This window comes from Schistocerca nitens, chromosome 9, assembly GCF_023898315.1.
Source record: "Schistocerca nitens isolate TAMUIC-IGC-003100 chromosome 9, iqSchNite1.1, whole genome shotgun sequence".
In the NCBI taxonomy this organism is placed as follows: Eukaryota; Metazoa; Arthropoda; class Insecta; order Orthoptera; family Acrididae; genus Schistocerca; species Schistocerca nitens.
The window spans coordinates 312,351,024-312,368,284 of record NC_064622.1 but is presented as its reverse complement, the minus strand read 5'-3'; positions in this window follow the sequence as shown (position 1 = coordinate 312,368,284).

Sequence of the window (17,261 nt, the reverse complement as noted above, 5' to 3'; positions counted from 1 at the left end):
TATCTCATGTACATGATTAGGGAGGTAAATGAAACCAAGAATATTTAACTTTTCCCAGGATTAATTGAATACTATTCCCACAGAGATCGTAGCACTTGCCAGTCTTTACAACATACGCAAGCAAGGCTCAGAAAACAATAGCACGATGGGTGTTGATACCTGAATATATGTAAATCATTACACATCTATCTAAATAAAAACTTTCAGCCTATCAATGTACTTCACCAATGGGAGCACACTAATAGATAGACAGTATGTGTTCTGATGCAGATAAGGTCATCTATGATGCCATCGATGAATCATTAGATTTCCCCACTCCTCCCCCATTTGACTGACAAAGACCAACTGCCCTATGACATCGATGACGTCATTGATGAGTCATCGGATTTCCCCACTAGTCCCCCATCCTCTGTGTGACATAGGCCAGCTGTCTATCTATGAAATGGCGAGGAATTAAAATTTTGGCAGGAAATTAATATCCCAGATGGCACACTGACATGCTCTCTGACCCTGAATACCGGAACAGGCCCTATAACGTCAGAATACAAGACCTGGAATGTCGGGACAGTCTCAATCACATCAGATTTCCTGGATTTTATCCCTGGGACAAACGACGCTTGTTTCCCATACATGTCCAAGGCTGTGTGTAAACACTCATTGGCCTTGCCGGGACTGCTGTAGCCACACTGGCGTCAGGCGATCTGCTGCTGGGACGCCAACACCGATGTCAGAGTTCGCTCCACGGCTTTCATCAGACTGGCGACAAATCCTGGCGCCCGAATGCCACAAGGCGCCACTTGAACCTGGGCGAGACGGATCTGGAGCATCCGGAATCATGTCATACGCTTAGGAATGCGTGCAGATGTTCAAATACTGTCTACTGAGAAAATGAGCCCCCAACACAACTGTCCGCAGCGCGTGGTCCAGCGGTTAGCGTTGCTGTCTCTCGATCATGGGGTCCTGGGTTCGATTTCCGGCCGGGCCGGGGATTTTCTCCGCGCGGGGACTGGTTGTTTGTGTTGTCCTCATCGTTTCATCATCATTTGGGAACATGGCGAGACTCGACAGTGAAAAGATTGGGACTTTGTACAGGCACTGATAATCACGCAGTTGAGCACCCCATAAACCAAAATCATCATCATTATAACCAACACACCTGGCGCGCTCTGTAAGACGACACCACTTGCAAAGATATTCCGAAGAATTCACAGTTTTACACTTAAACATGCCCTAAGTTTAGAATAAGAGTGTCGCTGACAGCTCTGTGCACAGAAATGCCATACATATACCGTTCAATCACCTGCCTTACTTGAAAAGGAGGATGGAAGTTATGATCTGACACAGTATTTTGCAGTTTGTGATAGCACAGTAGTTTGCAGTCACAGCCTGCATGAGTCGAGTTAAACACAAAAAATGTGGGAAGCATATATTTACTTTAAGCCGCAGTGAAAAATAACAGAAGACTTCTGCAGGCACGTAGCGATCATATTTGATAGCCAATGCGTTTCTATGATATGACAGGGTGAATCATAATCATCCAAATCGTACGAGGTGCATTCAAGTTCTAAGGCCTCCGATTTTTTTTCTCCGGACTGGAAAGAGATAGAAACATGCACATTGTTTTAAAATGAGGCCGCGTTCATTGTCAATACGTCCCAGAGATGGCAGCACCGTACGGCAGATGGAATGTTACCGCCAGCGGCGAAAATGAGAACTGTTTTAAATACTTAAAATGGCGACGTTTTCCTTACTTGAACAGTGTGCAATCATTCGTTTTCTGAATTTGCGTGGTGTGAAACCAATTGAAATTCATCGACAGTTGAAGGAGACATGTGGTGATGGAGTTATGGATGTGTCGAAAGTGCGTTCATGGATGCGACAGTTTAATTAAGGCAGAACATCGTGTGACAACAAACCGAAACAACCTCGTACTCGCACAAGCTGGTATGACATGATCGAGAAAGTGGAGAGAATTGTTTTGGGGGATCGCCGAATGACTGTTGAACAGATCGCCTCCAGAGTTGGTATTTCTGTGGGTTCTGTGCACACAATCCTGCATGACGACCTGAAAATGCGAAAAGTGTCATCCAGGTGGGTGCCACGAATGCTGACGGACGACCACATGGCTGCCCGTGTGGCATGTTGCCAAGCAATGTCGACGCGCAACAACAGCATGAATGGGACTTTCTTTTCGTCGGGCCGGCCGCGGTGGTCTAGCGGTTCTGGCGCTGCAGTCCGGAACCGCGGGACTGCTACGGTCGCAGGTTCGAATCCTGCCTCGGGCATGGGTGTGTGTGATGTCCTTAGGTTAGTTAGGTTTAAGTATTTCTAAGTTCTAGGGGACTTATGACCTAAGATGTTGAGTCCCATAGTGCTCAGAGCCATTTTCGTCGGTTGTGACAATGGATGAGACGTGGATGCCATTTCGCAATTCAGAAACAAAGCGCCAGTCAGCTCAATGGAAGCACACAGATTCACCACCACCAGTGCTGAAAAAATGATGGTGTCCATGTTCTGGGACAGCGAGGACGTAATCCTTACCCATTGCGTTCCAAAGGGCACTACGGTAACAGGTGCATCCTACGAAAATGTTTTGAAGAACAAATTCCTTCCTGCACTGCAACAAAAACGTCTGGGAAGGGCTGTGCGTGTGCTGTTTCACCAAGACAACGCACCCGCACATCGAGCTAACGTTACGCAACGGTTTCTTCGTGATAACAACTTTGAAGTGATTCCTCATGCTCCCTACTCACCTGACCTGGCTCCTAGTGACTTTAGGCTTTTTCCAACAATGAAAGACACTCTCCGTGGCCGCACATTCTCCGCCGTGCTGCTATTGCCTCAGCGATTTTCCAGTGGTCAAAACAGCCTTCGCCGCTGCCATGGAATCATGGCGTCAGCGTTGTGAAAAATGTGTACGTCTGCAGGGCGATTACGTCGAGATGTAACGCCAGTTTCATCGATTTCGGGTGAGTAGTTAATTAGAAAAAAAATCGGAGGCCGTAGAACTTGAATGCACCTCGTAGTAAATCCACCCAAATATGACGGAAAGCAACGGCCTTTTTTACAAGAATTGTGCTAGGTAACCATTTTATACGAGATACTTCATGACAAAAAATCTCAACTACCTTCACAACAGAGTGCAGCACCAACTGACCGCGGACGACTGTAGCTACCGCCAGCGACGCAGCAATGATCCATCTACTGACTGAATGCCAAATAAAGTGGTCCGTTGACGGACAACAGAACACGCCCCACCCACAAACACTTCCAGTTGCACGGCAGTCTCTGCTCATGGCTCACACAGCACCCTCCTGATCGCCGGTGGCTGACAGTGATACCACTGCAGCCTCAGCCAGTGTGAGCCGACCTAAACAAGAAGAAAGCAGGAAGCATATTTGCACTTTAAGCCATAGTGAAAATGACAGAAGACTCCAACAGTACTACACGCACTACTTCCCATCTGGTGAAAGAAATATGAACGTTATACCTCGCGTGTGCAGCCAGAGGCCTAACGGGAAATTATGCCGTGATGTCATGTGTCACTAGCGCGGTAGAGATGCAGTCCATGCGGGGGCGAGAACCGAAGGCCGCATGGGGCCGAACAGCATGATTACTCTGTCATATAGACAATTGTACGTGCCCACCCCTAAGATGACCAAATGCCCCACACTAGTCATCTAGAATGCGACACTGTTTACATTCCAATGTAGCAAATCTATTTCCGGCGTCTGACACACATTTAGCTAGCAAGTTCCACACGCTTTGGTCGCAAACTTTAAGAGCATGAAACTAGTACTTTGTACGCCAAACACAAATCGATTCCGTCTTGCACAAACCATTTATAGGTATCTGGAAGTGTGTAAGATCAACGATTCGGAAATTATGGTATGTTCACATCACTCCTATAAAATGATCGTTTGGGACGGTAAAGGAATGTGATCAACAGCGACGTCCCTTCTACACCAAGGCATTTCAACAAGAAGACCAACCACCAGTGTCAGATGCCAGACCACAGCACACCCTAAATGAACATTGATTTTAGTCCCAAAATAATGACATCTTTGCCTAAATAAGTGTAAAGTCACTATCCAGGTGTAGTTTATGTTTTTGCTTTAAAAACAGCGAATGTGGAACCTAAAGCAGTAAAATTAGTACCCACCGTTAAGAACAACATGCTAGTGACTAGGAAATTTTCAATTCAGTCACAGCTCTAGTTCGACATACCGTATTTTCTTCATGTGACAACAACACAGAACTGTATCGAAAATAGTATCGCCGGCCACTGTGGTCGAGCGGTTCATGGCACTACAGTCCGGAACCACTCGGCTGCTACGGTCGCACGTTCGAATCCTGCCTCGGGCATGGATGTGTGTGATGTCCTTAGGTTAGTTAGGTTTAAGTAGTTCTAAGTCTAGGGGACTGATGACCTCAGATGTTAAGTCCCATAGTGCTTAGAGCCATTTGAACCAGTTGAAAATAGTATCAGCAACAAGTGTCCAACGCTGTACAGTATTGTGAATGAAGAGACTGAGTTTCCGCACCATTAAGAACAACATGCCAGTTGCTAGGAACTCTTCAGTTTATTCATAAATTCCATGAAAATATTTCATATTTTGCTCATGTAGTGACATCTCAGAACTGCATGGAGCACTGACCAGAAGTCGAGGATGTTGTATCTATCACCTTTTAGGTCTTATGAGCAAACGGGGCGAGCTAAGTTCCACACAATCAATGTTTATAGAATAAATGTTATTATGTCTCCAGAAAGGGTATTCGATATAGATATTAGGTTGCATGCACCAACTCGGTGATACTTTGTACAGTATCCTCGGAATGTCAGAGATTGGGTTGGCAATGAAATACACTCCTGGAAATTGAAATAAGAACACCGTGAATTCATTGTCCCAGGAAGGGGAAAATTATTGACACATTCCTGGGGTCAGATACATCACATGATCACACTGACAGAACCACAGGCACATAGACACAGGCAACAGAGCATGCACAATGTCGGCACTAGTACAGTGTATATCCACCTTTCGCAGCAATGCAGGCTGCTATTCTCCCATGGAGACGATCGTAGAGATGCTGGATGTAGTCCTGTGGAACGGCTTGCCATGCCATTTCCACCTGGCGCCTCAGTTGGACCAGCGTTCGTGCTGGACGTACAGACCGCGTGAGACGACGCTTCATCCAGTCCCAAACATGCTCAATGGGGGACAGATCCGGAGATCTTGCTGGCCAGGGTAGTTGACTTACACCTTCTAGAGCACGTTGGGTGCACGGGATACATGCGGACGTGCATTGTCCTGTTGGAACAGCAAGTTCCCTTGCCGGTCTAGGAATGGTAGAACGATGGGTTCGATGACGGTTTGGATGTACCGTGCACTATTCAGTGTCCCCTCGACGATCACCAGTGGTGTACGGCCAGTGTAGGAGATCGCTCCCCACACCATGATGCCGGGTGTTGGCCCTGTGTGCCTCGGTCGTATGCAGTCCTGATTGTGGCGCTCACCTGCACGGCGCCAAACACGCATACGACCATCATTGGCACCAAGGCAGAAGCTACTCTCATCGCTGAAGACGACACGTCTCCATTCGTCCCTCCATTCACGCCTGTCGCGACACCACTGGAGGCGGGCTGCACGATGTTGGGGCGTGAGCGGAAGACGGCCTAACGGTGTGCGAGACCGTAGCCCAGCTTCATGGAGACGGTTGCGAATGGTCCTCGCCGATACCCCAGGAGCAACAGTGTCCCTAATTTGCTGGGAAATGGCGGTACGGTCCCCTACGGCACTGCGTAGGATCCTACGGTCTTGGCATGCATCCGTGCGTCGCTGCGGTCCGGTCCCAGGTCGACGGGCACGTGCACCTTCCGCCGACCACTGGCGACAACATCGATGTACTGTGGAGACCTCACGCCCCAGGTGTTGAGCAATTCGGCGGTACGTCCACCCGGCCTCCCGCATGCCCACTATACGCCCTCGCTCAAAGTCCGTCAACTGCACATACGGTTCACGTCCAAGCTGTCGCGGCATGCTACCAGTGTTAAAGACTGCGATGGAGCTCCGTATGCCACGGCAAACTGGCTGACACTGACGGCGGCGGTGCACAAATGCTGCGCAACTAGCGCCATGCGACGGCCAACATCGCGGTTCCTGGTGTGTCCGCTGTGCCGTGCGTGTGATCATTGCTTGTACAGCCCTCTCGCAGTGTCCGGAGCAAGTATGGTGGGTCTGACACACCGGTGTCAATGTGTTCTTTTTTCCATTTCCAGGAGTGTATGTTTCTTGGGAGACAACACAGAAAACAGAACAGATGGAAATTAGTATGTGTAGTTCTAACGCGTGGCAGTATTATCCACTGAATTATCATGTTAAGGTTTTTCCATTTCTGCTACAGACACAAATCTACAACAACAAGGAAACGATGGCCGCCTAGGCTGAAGCCAGGTCACAATACAGACGCAGAACTGCACAGTGGTCCTTTGTGCTGGACGGAATACGATGTAACTGTTGTGGGACATATTTCCAGCAATACACCTCTGACTAACGCTATTTACAGAGCAAAAACTTCCATTGCCATGACCGTCATGATACCAGCTATTAATACTAAGAGCACTCGTCATACATGTCAGTAAAACATAATCTCGCTGGATAAACCTTACATAAGGCTGAAATAATATTTGGTGTGTACTGAAACATTTAAAAGCAAGTGTCCTTTGGTGTGCAGCATTGAGAAGAAGTTTGAGGTAGTATTCTAAAACCATCCTATCTGAAACATTTAACGTCTTTAGTTCAGAGATATTTAAGTAATAGAACACAGTCTGTTACACAGGATGGCGGAAGTGACACATCTCCATATACATAAACGATTTAGCAGACAGGATCAGTACCAATGAACGATTATTTGGTGACAATGCTGTTTTGTGAGGGAGCTAAAATTGTAGGAAGAACGTAAGAAATTGCAGAAAACCAAGGATTAGTTATATGATACTGGCTATAACATGGCCCCAAAGAAAAGTGTGAGAGAAACGCTTTGGGAACTTAATGGAATTCCATGGAGGAATGAGAACATAGCTCTTGCAAAACCATGCTGGACAAAGGACTATGAATGTCAGGGTGGAACAGAGACACCACAAATGGGAGTGAGTCCAACCATCCAAAACTAAATAGTCATACACAATAGAGTATATGCAAGAAATTTTAATAAACATTTATGAAATTTTATTGCTTTTGCTCAGCAACTGCAGTGGCTTGGGTGTCAGGAAATATGACGTGAAATGATCTCGCAAATGGACTCGCAGAAATTTCTGTGCAAGTATACCAGAAGTGTTACGGAAACGGTATAGTTCATATTCCTCCTTTTGAGTTGAAAATCAAGGAAATTAACGTTGAAAAACATTTTCCAGCTGTTTGCTTTAGGTGGGATACAATCACAGTGCACACGCTTTTCGAAGGACAGCGTTTGTATCATGGCAGAATAAGCTTGAAGGTTTTGCAAATAGCTATAGAAGTGACAGAGCAGCCTTTTTTTGTTGGTAAAACTCATGCCTTGCTTTAAGATCAGTCGTAAGTGTCACAGGTTTGCTATCGGAGGAGACATAAAGATCGTAGGCACGCTCGTTCACGAGCCTGGATGGCGATAGATTCATGTTTCTCTGTTCATATTGTGTTCGACAGAGTTCTGCGCTGTCGTCACATGAAGAAAATAAGGAATGTCGAATTAGATATGTGATTGAATCCAAGATTTCCTAATAACTAGCATGTTGTTCTTAGCGGTGGGTACTAATTTCATTGATTTCGGTTCTACAGTCGCTATTTTCAAAGCAAAATTCAGTATTGTCGATACAGTATTCGTGTTCAGTAACAGTTCGCAATGATTAAGCTTTTCTGGTATGTATAAAGTCAATCTTCATTTAACTGGTGTTGTTCGCGTGTCGTCGTCGTCCACATTGTGGGTCAATAATCCATGAGCTGTAGTCCAGTAATCATCGCTGTCGAACTAATCCTATTGATCGTAACCGGCTGTACGTGGATCCAACAGGAACATGCCGCATGCGATGTTTGTAGAGTCATCTTAGCGTTTGTAGCATGGCAGAATAAGCTTGAAGGTATTGCAAATAGCTATAGAAGTGACAGAGCAGCCTACACTGGCACCTTAGGTAAGACATGATCAATTCATTTAACACTCGAGGTATCCCTATCTCATTACGTTTATTTGCAACTAGTTTCAAAGTAATGCAGACCACAAAAATAAAGTACATTAACATATACTGATGCCCCCCCCCCTTTTATGAACCATGGACCTTGCCGCTGGTGGGGAGGCTTGCGTGACTCAGCTATACAGATAGCCATACCGTAGGTGCAATCCCAATGGAGGGGTATCTCTTGAGATGCCAGACAAACGTGTGGTTCCTGAAGAGGGGCAGCAGCCTTTTCAGTAGTTGCAGGGGCAACAGGCTGGGTGATTGACCGACCTGGCCTTGTAACACTAACCAAAACAACCTTGCTGTGCTGGTACTGCGAACGGCTAAAAGCAAGGGGAAACTACAGCAGTAAATTTTCCCCAAGGACATGCAGCTTTTCTGTATGGCTAATGATGATGGCGTCCTCTTGGGTAAAATATCCCAGAGGTAAAATAGTCCCCCATTTGGATCTCCGAGCGGGGACTACTCAGGAGGACTGCATTATCAGAAGAAACAAAACTGGCGTTCTACATATTGGAGCATGGAATGTCAGATCCCTTAACAGGGCAAGTAGGCTAAAAAATTTAAAAAGGGAAATGGATAGGTTAAAGTTAGATATAGTGGGAATTAGCGAAGTTCGGTGACAGGAGGAACAAGACTTCTAGTCAGGTGAATACAGGGTTATAGATACAAAATCAAATAGGGGTAATGGAAGAGTAGGTTTAATAATGAATAAAAAATGTACAGCGTAGTGATGCATTATTGTAGCCAAGATAGATACGAATCCCACCCCTACCACAGTAACACAAGTTTATATGCCAACTAGCTCCGCAGGTGACGAAGAGATCTATGAAATGTATGATGAGATAAAAGAAATTATTCACATAGTGAAGGGAGACGAAAATTTAATAGTCATGGGTGACTGGAATTTGAAAGTAGGAAAAGGAAGAGAAGGAGAAGTAGTAGGTAAATATGGAATCGGGTCAAGGAATGAAAGAGGAAGCCGCCTGATAGAATTTTGCACAGAGCATAATTTAATCATAGCTAACACTTGGTTCAAGAATCATGAAAGAAGGTTATATACATGGAAGAGGCCTGGAGACACTGAAAGGTTTCAGGTAGATTATATAATGGTAAGACAGAGATTTAGGAACCAGGTTTTAAATTGTAAGACATTTCCAGGGGCAGATGTGGACTCTGACCACAATGTATTGGTTATGAACTGTAGATTAAAATTGAAGAAACTGCAAAAAGATGGGAATTTAAGGAGATATGACGTGGATAAACTGAGAGAACCAGAGGTTATAGAGAGTTTCAGGGAGAGCATTGGGGAACGATTGACGAGAACTGGGGAAAGAAATACACTAGAAGAAGAATGGGTAGCTTTGAGAGATGAAACAGTGAAGGCAGCAGAGGATCAAGTAGGTAAAAAGACGAGTGCTAGTAGAAATCCTTGGGTAACGGAAGAAATACTGAATTTAATTGCTGAAAGGAGAAAATATAAAAACTCAGTAAATGAAGCAGGCAGAAAGGAATATAAACGTCTCAAAAATGAAATCGACAGGAAGTGCAAAATCGCTAAGCAGGTAGAGGACAAATGTTAGGATGTATTAAAGAAATCTTTGAAGGAAAGAGAGCCACTTGTATGAATATCAAGAGCTCAGATTGAAACCCAGTTCTAAGCAAAGAAGAGAAAGCAGAAAGGTGGAAGGAGTATATAGAGGGTCTATACAAGGGCGATGTACTGGAGGACAATATTATGGAAATGGAAGAGGACGTAGATGAAGATGAAATGGGATATATGGTACTGCATGAAGAGTTTGACAGAGCACTGAAAGACCTAAGTCGAAACAAGGCCCCAGAAGTAGACAACATTCCATTAGAAGTACTGCTAGGCTTGGGAGAGCCAGCTCTGACAAAACTATACCATCTGGTGAGCAAGATGTATGAGACAGGCGAAATATTCTCAGACTTCAAGAAGAACATATTAATTCCAATTCCAAAGAAAGCAGCTGTTGACAGGTGCGAAAATTACCGAACTATCAGTTTAATAAGTCACGGTTGCAAAATACTACCGCGAATTCCATACAGAAGAATGGAAAAACTAGAAGCCGACCTGGCATCATGACCCTGCGCTATACGAGATTGGAATAATAGAGAATTGTGAAGGTGGTTCGATGAACCCTTTGCCAGGCACTTAAATGTGATTTGCAGAGTATCCATGTAGATGTAGATGTGGATGTACAAGTGCTTTGTTTCTAAAAATAAGTACCACTATATGCATTAGCATTGCCTATGTAAGAGAAGATATACAGTGCCCTAATATAAATGTGCTATTGGATGTTCCTGATGTTGGTAGCTACCATTGAGTGCTAGTGGCTCTTCATTATCATGCAGTAGCCACAGGAACAGTAAATTTCGTAGTTGTGGAAAATGTTCGCCACTATAAAAAAATAACTGTGTAATAATATATTGCCTGATGGCTGCCAAATTATGATGATGTAGGATTAGTGTAATCATGTATTCATGGCATATATTTAAGGAACGTTAGGAAGGAACGTTTTGAACATGACTACATTCTATTTATTAGGAAGTATGTAGGTTTAAAACACATAGTCGTTAATGGCACCACCACATACATGCACAAGTAAAGTGTGTTATATTGATAGGGGGCGTGCGGGATTTTGTTATATCATACATGGTTTTTCCTACTGATGAACATGCCATATCTTGTAAACGTGATCTCATCTGTAAACGACATGAAAGTAGAATGATTGTGGTATTCTGCATGTTGCTGTGGGAACATATGTGAAGACTTCACCTAACATGAAAAGTCCACTGGCTTCAATGACTGCATTTTCTGTTGCTTGATACAGATAGAAATGTTCCTCATGAAGGTTTTTAAAATAATTGTTTGGTTTGTGCTGTAAAATACCTAGTGGTACACATCTGGAGCGATTTAAAGGAGGATAGGAAAAGCTTGTTACACATTGAAGCAATTTAAAGGAGGATAGAAAAAACTTGTCAGGTCTAGATTTGTTTGGAGGAATCAAGAGCGAATGTAGTCCACCTACGAAACAGTACTACTACTGGTAGAGTGACATTATGTGGTTGATTCTGGTTGACCTGCTAAACAGCATATATATAAATGTGGACCACACAGCTCACTACCAGGCAACTAAAGGGTCTTTAGAGTATATACAACAAACTTTGAAAGCAAGTCTCTCTCTAACATAGCAGATGTCTCGGGTGCTGGGGGGGTACACCTGTCTAATATATCAGTTACATCAGACACCGTTCACGAATGGTTTATGGACAGATAGCGCTATCAGCAGAGGAAAATGTACCTGACGACTATTATGAGTGACATACTGTATCTCTAACAGTCACAGCGATGAAACTCAAACAGTAAGCAATCTGCCATGAGCCAATGTAGAATGATTATATAATGCAGGTTGCAGGTGAATCAGTTGCAATGCTGAGGTATTTGCTTCCTACCACATATGCCTTGCGGAATGACTGCAACTAGAACTGGATCTAATACAAAGCTTTACTTCCAGAACGAAAGAAATTTTTTATACTTGGGGGAGGGGGGCGATTAAAGATATGTTTTATCAGTGAAGCAAAGCCTAGAAAAGGCCTCTGTCACAGACCTATGTCATTGGCAGAGGGTGTTGCAGTCCATGTCTCATTGCTGTAAGGAAGCTTGTACAGCTAAAGTTTGCGTCCGAAGTGTGGATATAGCTTGATCGAAATAGTATGTCAGGATGCTGGAACAGTGGTAACAATATATCATTTATGGCGATTAAGGTGTTACTGTATCAATGGCATCATCTAGCTATGTACAGCGCAGATGTCGTCAGTAGCCTGTGTGCAGGGAGACGCCTCAGCTGCACCAGTGTGGTGTGGGTTTGGAGGGATACTTGGACAGACGCATATCTGTTCTGGAGTGTGAGAGACTAATGTCCCCGTGCATCTTCACTCTGTTACGCTGTGGACACTAGTGACTGCAGTGTGCCATACATGATCTAACAGTCAATAAAAAAAATGCCTACTGTACTGGTCTTCCCACAGAAGACAGAATGTAGATAACAAACCATTCTTAGAAGGGAGAGCCTGAACCTCAGAAATTACAATATTGTTAGTATTGTTATTAGATGTCTGGATACTTTAGATCAAATAGATCTATAGAATATAGATTGCAAACACAAATTACAATATTATTAGTACTATTATTGTTATTAGGTATCTGGGTGCCTAAGATCGCATAGAATCTATAGATTATAATTGCACAACACAAATTGGCACTTGTTTGAGTAAGTTTCATCATTAAACGTGGTTTGTTATATCATTCTTTCAGAGTAATAAAGTTTGTCCAAGACTCATAGCTTGGTGTGTTCCTTCGGTTCATTGCCTCTGAATTCCTTACCAACATCGTTGCCTCAGGCCACTCACTACAGCTGCCAGCATGGAGAGGACAGTGGTACACTGTTCCAGATGCTGAAAATGGGCACGTGCATAAACATTAAACTTTTGATCCCCTCACTCTTAGTGTGCTATTAATAAAAAGACTCCACAATCTGTTTCAAACTTGAAGACGGAAAAAAATCGCATATATCAGAATGTGATTGTACTTCTGTCGACTCCGTAACTGCATGATTCATTTCATTATACTAGAGAAATCAAATGCAAATTCCAGCAGTATCTTTCTTCTTGCGATATCATGAAGGCTTTCGACACTGATATGTCATTAACTGACATTTAATTATAGCTAATCGTACGAAGAGTGATGTGTTTGGATAAATCTTCATTGTGCTGTTGTCTTGAAACGGCACACTGTCACATGCTCGTAATAATAATAAAATGAAAGACAAGAATACAATATGGCGTCAGACTGTTATCGAATTTCGTGGTCGAATCGAGTTCTACTACTATCTCATCAGCGTTAGCCGTTCATCAAACTCAGTTCCTTGAAATTCAAGGGATGCAGTCAAAGAGGGGTTGCACTAGCTTGTGGCAGAGACAGAATAGAAATATCTATGGAACGAGCTTGCACATGAAACTTCCTGGCAGATTAAAACTGTGTTCCAGACCGAAACTCGAACTCGGGACCTTTGTATTTCGCGAGAAAATGCTCTACCATCTTTTTTCCTGTTTTTAAAGATCGGGACTAGTTCCCAGATTTCCGGCTTATCGCGAGCGGTCGCCTTACCATTTTTTTCCTTTATTTTTTGACTCGAACTTGAGACCTATACCTTTCGTGGCAAGTGCTCTACCGACTTTTTTTAGTTATTTTTTAAAAGAAAACAAATAAAAACCTCTATGTTTGAAAATAAAACACGACGTTCATCATAAAAATAAAACAAAACTCCTTGGGCCGGTCGCGTGACCGAGCGGTTCTAGGCGCTTCAGTCTGGCACCGCGCTGCTGCTACAGTGGCAGGTTCGAATCCTGCCTCAGGCATGAATGTGTGTCATGTCCTTAGGTTAGTTAGGTTTAAGTAGTTCTAACTTCTAGGGGACTGATTACCTCAGACGTTAAGTCTCATAGTGTTTAGAGCCATTTGAACCATTTTTTGAAAACTCTTTGAAAACGTAAAACGTAAGTAAGTATTTATCTCAACATTCTTCTTCCTTTTTCTTTGTTGTAACCGTAAATAAGTACACAGTCGCAACATCAGCAGCAACCCAACTTTTTTATGGGCGAGCACATGAGAAAGAAAACAAAATAAGTTGCAGATATAGAGCTATGCGTGAGTAGGATAAATATGTGTAAGGAAAAAAAAATGGAAGATGAAGAGAAAAGAGAAGGGAAAGAAGTCACGAAAACTTGCTGCGCCATGCTCCACTTTGGCGCTCCGTCAGAACAACATCCATTCTATCATTGACCATAAGAAGGGAAACTAGGGATCGTCCAGTCTTGGCTGGCACGTTTGACTGAGATTCTAGCTCCGAGACTGGTTGGTCAAGATACTCTGTAAATAGTTCGCGAAAGTGACCCGATAGTGTCGATATCGATAAAGGGTGTGGTGGTGTACTTAGAGGCGTGTCCAGAAGTCGGCCGGATCTACAATATCGTCCTGGAAGAAGCAGTTGGTAGCCATGCCACTGATCCATATGATAGCGTGCCATTTAGACGATGGAAGGCAGGTCGTGTCACGATGTACACTATGTGATCAAAAATATCCGGACACCGGTCTGAAAATGAATTACAAGTTCATGGCGTCCTCCATCGGTAATGCTAGTATTCAATATGGTGTTGGCCCACCCTTACCCGTGATGACAGCTTCCACTCTCGCAGGCATACCTTCAATCAGGTGCTGGAAAGTTTCCTGGGGAATGGCAGCCCTTTCTTCACAGAGTGCTACACTGAGGAGAGGTATCGATGTCGGTCGGTGAGGCATGGCACGAAGGCGTTCCAAAACATCCCAAAGGTGTTCTACAGGATTCAGGTCAGGACTCTGTGCAGGCCAGTCCATTACAGGGATGGTACTGTCGTGTAACCACTCCGCCGCAAGCAGTGCATTGTGAACAGGTGCTCGATCATGTTGAAAGATGCAATTGCCATCCCCAAATTGCTCCTCAACAGTGGGAAGCAAGAAGGTGCTTAAAACATCAATGTAGGCCTGTGCTGTGATAGTGCCACGCAAAACAACAAGGGGGTACAAGCCCCCTCCATGAAAAACACTACCACACCATAACACCACCGCCTCCGAATTTTAATGTTGGCACTACACACGCTGGCAGATGCCGTTCACCGGACATTCGCCATACTCACACCCTACCATCGGATCGCCACTTTGTGTACCGTGATTTGTCACGCCACACAACGTTTTTCCACTGTTCAATTGTCCAATGTTTATGCTCCTTACACCAAGCGAGGCGTCGTTTATCATTTACCAGCGTGATGTGTGGCTTATGAGCAGTCGGTCGACCATGAAATCTAAGTTTTCCCACCTCTCTCCTAACTGTCATAGTGTCTGCATTAGATCCTGATGCAGTTTGGAATTCTGTGTGATGGTCTGGATAGATGTCTGCCTATTACACATTACCACCCTCTTCGACTATCGGCAGTCTCTGTCGGTCAACATACGAGGTCGGCCTGTATGCTTTTTTCTGTACGTGTCCCTTCACGTTTCCACTTCACTATCACATCGGAAACAGTGGACCTAGGGATGTTCAGGAGTGTGAAACTCGCGTACAGACGTATGACACAAGTGACACCCAATCACCTGCCTTGTTCGAAGTCCGTGAGTTCTGCAGAGCGCCCCAATCTGCTGTCTCACGATGTCTAATGACTACTGAGGTCGCTGAAGTGGAGTACCTTGCAGTAGTTGGCAGAACAATGCACTTAATACGAAAAACGCATGTTTTGGGGGTGTCAGGATACTTTTGATCATATAGTGTATCATCATGGTAGCAGAAACGTTATGTGGGGCTATGTGGAGGTAGAAAGCCACAATCTTGTGTGCAAGGGTGCAGACAACTGCTGCTGGCCCACACTCTAAACGATGTAAATCCGTATCTTCGATGTTGCACTTGAGGCAAAGGGTGAATCCATCAGTGCGATGCGATGCAGTTTCTGTCTTGTAATACATTTGCTGTTGACGAGAAGATACCATGTCATGGTGGTGTCAGTGGTGTGGTATGGTTGGTTGACCGTTTTCCAAACAGTAGGGCCGGCCGGGGTAGCCGAACGGTTCTAGGCGCTACAGTCTGGAACCGCGCGACCGCTACGGTCGCAGGTTCGAATCCTGCCTCGGGCATGGATGTGTGTGATGTCCTTAGGTTAGTTAGGTTTAAGTAGTTCTAAGTTCTAGGGGACTAATGACCTCAGAAGTTAAGTCCCATTTGAGCCATTTGAGCTACGGTCGCAGGTTCGAATCCTGCCTCGGGCATGGATGTGTGTGATGTCCTTAGGTTAGTTAGGTTTAAGTAGTTCTAAGTTCTAGGGGACTGATGACCACAGATGTTAAGCCCCATAGTGCTCAGAGCCATTTGAACCATTTGAACCAAACAGTAGGCCATGAAACCTGGGGTGACGTGCTTCGACGGGGTTTTGTGGTGGGTACTTTTGGAGAAGGCAGTAGATGTCACAGGTGGTCATCTTCCTGGTCCTGGGGAGATCGGTGCATATGTAGCTGTATTCCAAAAAGAAAAAGCCAATGTGCAACATTGGAGTTGGGATGTGTGCCATAGACGTAGGTGGGTGTCTCGAAACAGGTGCGAGCTCGGTGGTCAACATTCTAGTAAAACTAGCATTTTGGCTTTTCCATAACTGGAGTATAATATTGGTGTAAAGTGCAGTAGTCCTGGCTCTCACGTTAACCAGATCGAGGCCACCATTCCGCTTCAGTAAGGCGAGGGCATCATACTGGACTTCGTAGCTGTGTCCAGAACATATAAAATACCCAAAAGCCGCCTGTAATCTGGCCGCCATTGTCGCAGTGATGGGCAGAATCTGTCTGATGTGGAGTATCCGGGCTACCAGATGGGTATTGATGAAGGTGACTCTCTGGCACATATTCAACAGGCGTAGTAAGTGAATTTGTATGTTTGCCCGGATGCGTTGCAGTAGCGCCCGAAAATTGATGGCCGAAGTGCAGCAAATGTCTCGTGTGTACACCAATTCGACAGAGCAAATGGTGTCCACCAGTTGAAAGGGGATTACTCTGTCTGTGGCAAGGCTACGGCCGATCTTCATGGCGCATGATTTTGCGACGTTCATAGCGCTCCCTGCTCTTGCAGTGTAATGGGTAATCCACTGCATCGCAACTTGTATGTCGGCCGCTGAACGTACGACGAGGACCAAGTCGTCCGCATAGGCCCAGCAGCGGAAAACATGATCCCGGAGTGGAATACCTGTCAAGCGTCGTCATAATCCGCAAATGAGTGGTTCCATCGCAGTGGCATAAAGCACCGTCGACAGTGGGCAACCCTGCCGTACTGAGCGTTCAAGACGTATAGGTTCTGTAAATCCGTTAACGAGAAGCCTGGACGTTGCTCCACGAAGGAGCGGCATAATCACCTGCGCTAACGTCGGGGGAATCGCCAACCGGTCCATCACTGCA